This window comes from Nipponia nippon, unplaced genomic scaffold, assembly GCF_047370975.1.
Source record: "Nipponia nippon isolate SJK-2023a ecotype South Korea unplaced genomic scaffold, ASM4737097v1 scaffold_9, whole genome shotgun sequence".
In the NCBI taxonomy this organism is placed as follows: Eukaryota; Metazoa; Chordata; class Aves; order Pelecaniformes; family Threskiornithidae; genus Nipponia; species Nipponia nippon.
In genome coordinates, this window is record NW_028262413.1 from 25,585,054 (window position 1) to 25,590,804 (window position 5,751).

Below are 5,751 nucleotides of genomic sequence, written 5' to 3' on the forward strand. Positions count from 1 at the left end.
AATAACGCCGTGAGGGTGGTCAAATATGGGAAACGGTTGCCCAGGGAAGCTGTAGATTCTGCACCTTTGGAGATGTCCAACATCCCAGCAGACAAAGCCATGGAAAACCTCCTGCACTTGACCGTGCTTTGAGCTGGGCTTGGACTGCATCATCCCCACCTCAGCTGTGGTGTGATTTGCTGAGGGTCTGCTGGATCTTCTCATTCAGGAGCAGCCATCAACCCATGGATGCAGGGAGGGGGCAGGGGTCAGCGCTGAGGAAAGCTGCAGAAGGGTGGTGGGCACAGGGCAGGAGAAGGGGCGCTGATGTCAGTCCCACGGCTGGGAGCACAGGAAAGGAAGGATGATGAGAGTGCGTTAAATAAGGGACCCAACAGCGCGGCAGGCATGCTGAGGAAAGCCCTGCAGGAGCCAAAAGCTTGAGGTCCCACTGAGATTTGAACTCAGATCGCTGGATTCAGAGTCCAGAGTGCTCACCATTACACCATGGGACCTCCTGGCTTGGGTGGGGGGGGCGGGGAGGCGAGCTCCCTTTCCCCTGTGGCCACCCTCGCAAAGCCGTATGGTCCTGGCTGAGCCTGGCAGTTTCTCCACCCCCCCTGGCCATCACCAAGTCCAGCATTCCTCCAGGCCCACCGGGCACTCTCTACTCACAGGGCCTTTCAAGGGAGCTCTTTGCGCAAGCCTGGCATGCCCTCTCTTACAAGACCCAGGCTGGCAACCTGTGACAATCTTGCTTTTGCCTAATTACACCTGGTTACGAAGTTTCCAGCAGAACCTCTTCAACATTGCACCTCACAGAGTACGTGCATGGCCCAGCGATCGCTGGGTCGATGCTTCCACCTGCGGTCTCTGCTGCTGCCTCCTTTCACCTCCGTGTTGGACAGCCTGTCAGTCTGCCTGTGTAAGTTGTTGCCTCTCCTGTTTCTCACCTTGTAGCTCATGCTAAGCAGCCATTAACCACATACCCTTACCCTTGGCTGCAGTCCTAGCTGACCTCCTGACCTTGCCGATCGAGGGGACCAAGAGAGAGGGCAGCGGATGAGGTTCAACAGAGGGGAGAGCTGGCAGAAGGACCCAAAGCAGCTTGCTATGGGTTGCACAAGCTGGACTGCCTTCCTCTGCTAGGATAGTCCTGGCTGACTTCAAACCCCGGTCCTTTCTTCCAGGACACGCTGTCCCCTTCTGCCCAAAGCGGCCTCTCCCTCAGTGAGAATGCCGTTTTCTCTCCCGAGGCTGCTCCAGACTCAGGCGCATTTCACTGTGAGCCTGAGGGAGCTTTCCCTCATGCCCTGGGACCGCCACACCGCCTGCCCAAGAAGGCTTCGTGCACACAGTGGGGTAAAGCTGCACTGGTGCTATCCTCCTTGTGCCAAGGCAAATCTGAGCCTGTGTGTTGAGAGCAGGGCCCTTGCTCCCAGCAGTCAGACAGGAGGAAACACGTGCAGGGACGCTCTACCGGATCTCAGGCTTAGCCCAGGGACACTGAGGACGCAGCCTCCTAGTACCTTTGGACTGCCCGAAGCACTGGGCTGGCATCCGGTACTTCTGAACCCGCAGGACTTTGGCTTTCCTTGTCCACCCCTGGGATCTGCAGGACCGAGCAGCGTGAGAGGAGTGTCTGGGAGCAGCAAGAGCAGGGTCCTATCTCTGAAGGTCTCACAAAGAGGTGGAGGGACCCACCCCCTCCAGGGACTTGAGCACAGGGAAAGGGACAGCCCTTTCCCATGCAGATGCTGTGCCACTGCAGAGGAGGGATGGCTGTTCTGGGACGGAGATAGCATTTCTCCAAGCAATGGAGACTGTTCCTGGGGCTCTGCCCAGGCTCACCCAGCACTTGAGGAGAACGGATTCTGGGCCAGTGGGTTGTTTCGGCCAGTGCAGGTGTTCGATGGTATGAAAAGGGAGTACAAAATTTCACATGAAAGAGGCAAGGGCTTCATCACCAGTGAGGCCTCAGCAAGCAGAAACTACTAGATGTTTAGATGCTTCATGAGCAAGGAATGACTGTGACCCCCCCACCCCCCCAGGGCTCTGGGACACAGCACAAAAGCCTGTGCTGCTCCAGGCATCCTCCTCTCTTGCCTCCCTTTCCTCGAGGAACGAGGTAAGCCTGAGTCCGCTCCATCTCTGTAGGCTGAGCTGCTGTCATGGTGGCTACATACAGACACCAAAAGAACAGATTTACCTTTCAAAAAAACCCCAGGTATATAACCATAGCCAGAACAGCAGTTGACCTGAATCTAGTATAAAACCACACCACACGCAAGGACATAAGTTTAGAACAATGAACGTTAACATCCCCGTGACCAAGTGTCCACACCAGCCGCCCGGGAGAAGCAAATACTGATTTCACAAGCAATAGCAACTGATTAAGCCACCCCTTAACATGAGTTTTTATTTTATTGGTCGACACAACTGTATTGTAGACATATATAAACCTCGCTTTCCTCCAGGAAACCTTCTGCTGATGGAGGGAGGGTACTGGAGTTAGGGACTGCTCTTGGGGGGCTGGGATTGCCAGCAGGGCGAGCAGAATGGGGTGTCCTGGTTCTGGCTGGGATAGAGTTGATTTTTTTCTTCCTAGTAGCTGATATAGTGCTGTGTTTTGGATTTAGGATGAGAATAATGTTGGTAACAGAGTGACGTTTTAGTTGTTGCTAAGTAGTGCTTACACTAGTCAAGGACTTTTTAGCTTCCCATGCTCTGCCCAGTGCACAAGAAGCTGGGAGGGGGCACAGCCAGGACAGCTGACCCAGAGTGGCCAAAGGGCTATTCCATACCATATGACATCATGCTCAGTATATAAACAGGGGGGAGTTGGCCATGGGGCAGCGATCGCTGCTCGGGGACAGGCTGGGCATCAGTCGGTGGGTGCTGAGCAATTGTATCATGTATCACTTGCTTTGTATATTATTATTGTATTATTATTATTATTATTATTATTATTATTGTTATTGTTATTGTTATTGTTATTGTTATTGTTATTGTTATTGTTATTGTTATTGTTATTATTATTACTCCTCCTCCTCTATTTCATTTTACTTCAATTATTAAACTGTTCTTATCTCAACCCACGAGCTTTCTGACTTTCACCCTTCCAATTCTCTCCCCCATCCCACTGGGGTGGGGGGAGTGAGCGAGCAGCTGTGTGGTGCTCAGTTGTCAGCTGGGGTTAAACCACGACAGTCCTTTTTGGCGCCCAACGTGGGGCGTGAAGGGTTTGAGATAATAACGCATTAACCAGAGTGTATTAAGGAATTTGTATCTGTTAACAGTTGCCGGTCATAATTTTGATTCATCTGTTCTCTGTATTAGTCTACTTGATCTGCGCCATGCTCTTGTTTTTGCAGTACATGTTAAAGATTGGTGTTGGTTTTTGCAGTTTGCTGTGTTCTGCAGTGACTGGTGATGTTTTGCTTTGGAGACTTATTATTAAGACACTGACCTTGGGCATTATCTGGTATTTGTGTTCTGTAGCAAAGTCATTACTGTACTTCGGCTACCACCCCATGGAGGCAGTTAGCAATTATACCCCTTCCTCTGAGAGGTTTTTTATGGAGGAACTACAGAATGGCACCTTCACTGACTTCTTCTATGATGTTTCCTCCTTCATTACAACATGTGAATGTTAATACAGACCTTTTGATAGGTCCTCTCAATTGTTGTTCGCAATCTTCATATGAAAAACAGCCATTGCAATTCGCTCTTTCATTGGTGCTGTGGAAATAAACTCAGGGGATGGGTACGGAGTGGAAAGGAGGAAAGCGCTGGTTTTCAGGTCTGGACGTAGGCAGTGTGACTGCAAGGTGGGGTTAGGGTGGGCATTTCAGTAGGGAACGGAGCAAGCGCAGCCACGATCCCCCTCTTTGTAGTTCCACCTACTTGTAGCATTGCTGACGACAGAGTGCGAGTCTGTAAATACTGTGCTAACACAACCCCCTCATACAACCCTGAGAGCACAGCAAAGAACGTTGTTTTTTTCTTTAAGCAACCTTGGAATCGGAGGCTTAGGAAGCTTTGTCCCCTTCAGGTAGAAAGTCTTGTTGAGAGAGGCTCCTTGTGTTTCCCTCGGCCCACAGGCCATAAGCTGCGAAGAAAATGAGGGCACCTGGTAACCTCTTAGTTACCAGGAATATCATTAAACCCAGTTCCAGTAACCTTCAGGATGTCTCTGCAATGCCGGAGCCTGGACGGGGTAGCTCAAGCGTCTCCAGGGTGACTTCAGATCAGACAGGCAGGCCTTTGAGCCATTACGTAAAGAACACGCCTCCTCCCACCGCACTCCAAAATTGCATAGGTGGCCTCATGAAGCACAGTCTGTGCCTGGATGACTACCTAGGCATTATTGATCTTCATTTGTACCCTGCCCCAGCAGCATGCTTTTCCTGCCAGTTGCAGCTAGCAGCACCACCAGTTCCAGGACTAAAATGCCTCTCTCCTGGCTCCTGTACCAGCACCGCAGTCCGAAGCCCAGCCTGCAGCCCTCCCTGCAGGCAGAAAGCCTGCAGTTGGTCTCAAGGCTACAGGGAGGCGAGGGGAATGGCTTGAACCCTCAGGGGAAAGCTGGGTGGTATTTCAGCAGGAGAGGCTACCTGCGGAAGCTATAGGGCACCCTGGAGCCAGGCTGAAGAGACGTTTGCCAGCATTGGCCAGGAATAGAAACCGGATCAACTGCTTGGAAGGCAGCTCCGCTCAGCACTATTCCACCAACGCACCTGTGGGCAGCGCTGCCTCCTGCTCCTCCAGATCAGAGCCTGGCCTGCCTCCTGCCCCTCCACTTCACACATTGGCTGACCTCCTCCTTCCAGCACCACCCGCCCCCACTTCCTCAAGTCACTCCTCATGCTCAGCCTCTCCACTGCAACCACCTCCTACCCTTGCTCTGCGTGCAGACACGCACTGCCACATGTACTACCTCCGTACCAACTACTCAACGCCATTTCCCAGCAGGTCCTGCTCCAGAGCCAAAAGGAAACAGGAGCTACTTTCATCTAGTGATGGAAATGATCAGTTTTGCAGGCCGCTTGGTATTTTAGTCCATGTTCAGGAATTGGACAATGCTGGTCGGAGCTGGAAAAAGACCTAGACACTCCTATTCCACCAAAACAAAGTCTCTCCTGTCTCCCTTTAAGTCATCCACACCTCCCATTTATTCTCCCTTTCCCGTCCACACTTTTCCTCAGCCAGGCTCCACCTTGCCCTTTCCATAGATCTGTCCCACTCTTGCAAACCGTTCCCTCTGCACACCAACAACCTGCACGGCAGTTGTGGGTTTTGTTCAAGGGTTGACACCACCTTACGTCCCCAAGAGGCTGGAGGTGTTGCCAGGAGGTCACCATCTTCCCTGCAGGAGCGTCTCCACCCTAGGGCTCACAGCAGGCTTGGAGTCCCCCTCAGATAAATCTGAGAAGCAAAGCGGGGTCTAATAGCCCACCCCACAGTCACGGCCATCCCTGGTTGCCTCCACACAGCAGCCTCCATTTCTTCCCTGGGAGCAGATGAGATGCCGTCTTGGGAGTGAAAACATCCCCCGTGGCAGGATATCCCAGGTGCCCGGCTGTGGACAAGGCGCTGGGAGCTGCAGCTGTAGCCTCTCAAGGGCTCTGGAAGCCTGGCACCAGGTGCCCGTCATGCTCAGTGGAGGTCTGAACCGCAGGGCTTCGCATGAGGCCTGGCCTTGAAACTGCCAGGGAGGCAGGCGTCATTGCAGAGGGCCTGTGATCAGCAGGTCAGAGAGGGCTGGAGCAG

General features: G+C 52.6%; 1 non-coding gene across 1 annotated transcript; it reads right to left on the reverse strand.

Moving 5' to 3' along the window:
* Window positions 1-422: 422 nt before the first annotated feature.
* On the reverse strand, window positions 423-494 carry TRNAQ-CUG (transfer RNA glutamine (anticodon CUG)). The gene has a single exon. It is a non-coding gene; the product is annotated as a tRNA-Gln (tRNA).
* Between the last annotated feature and the right edge of the window lie 5,257 nt (window positions 495-5,751).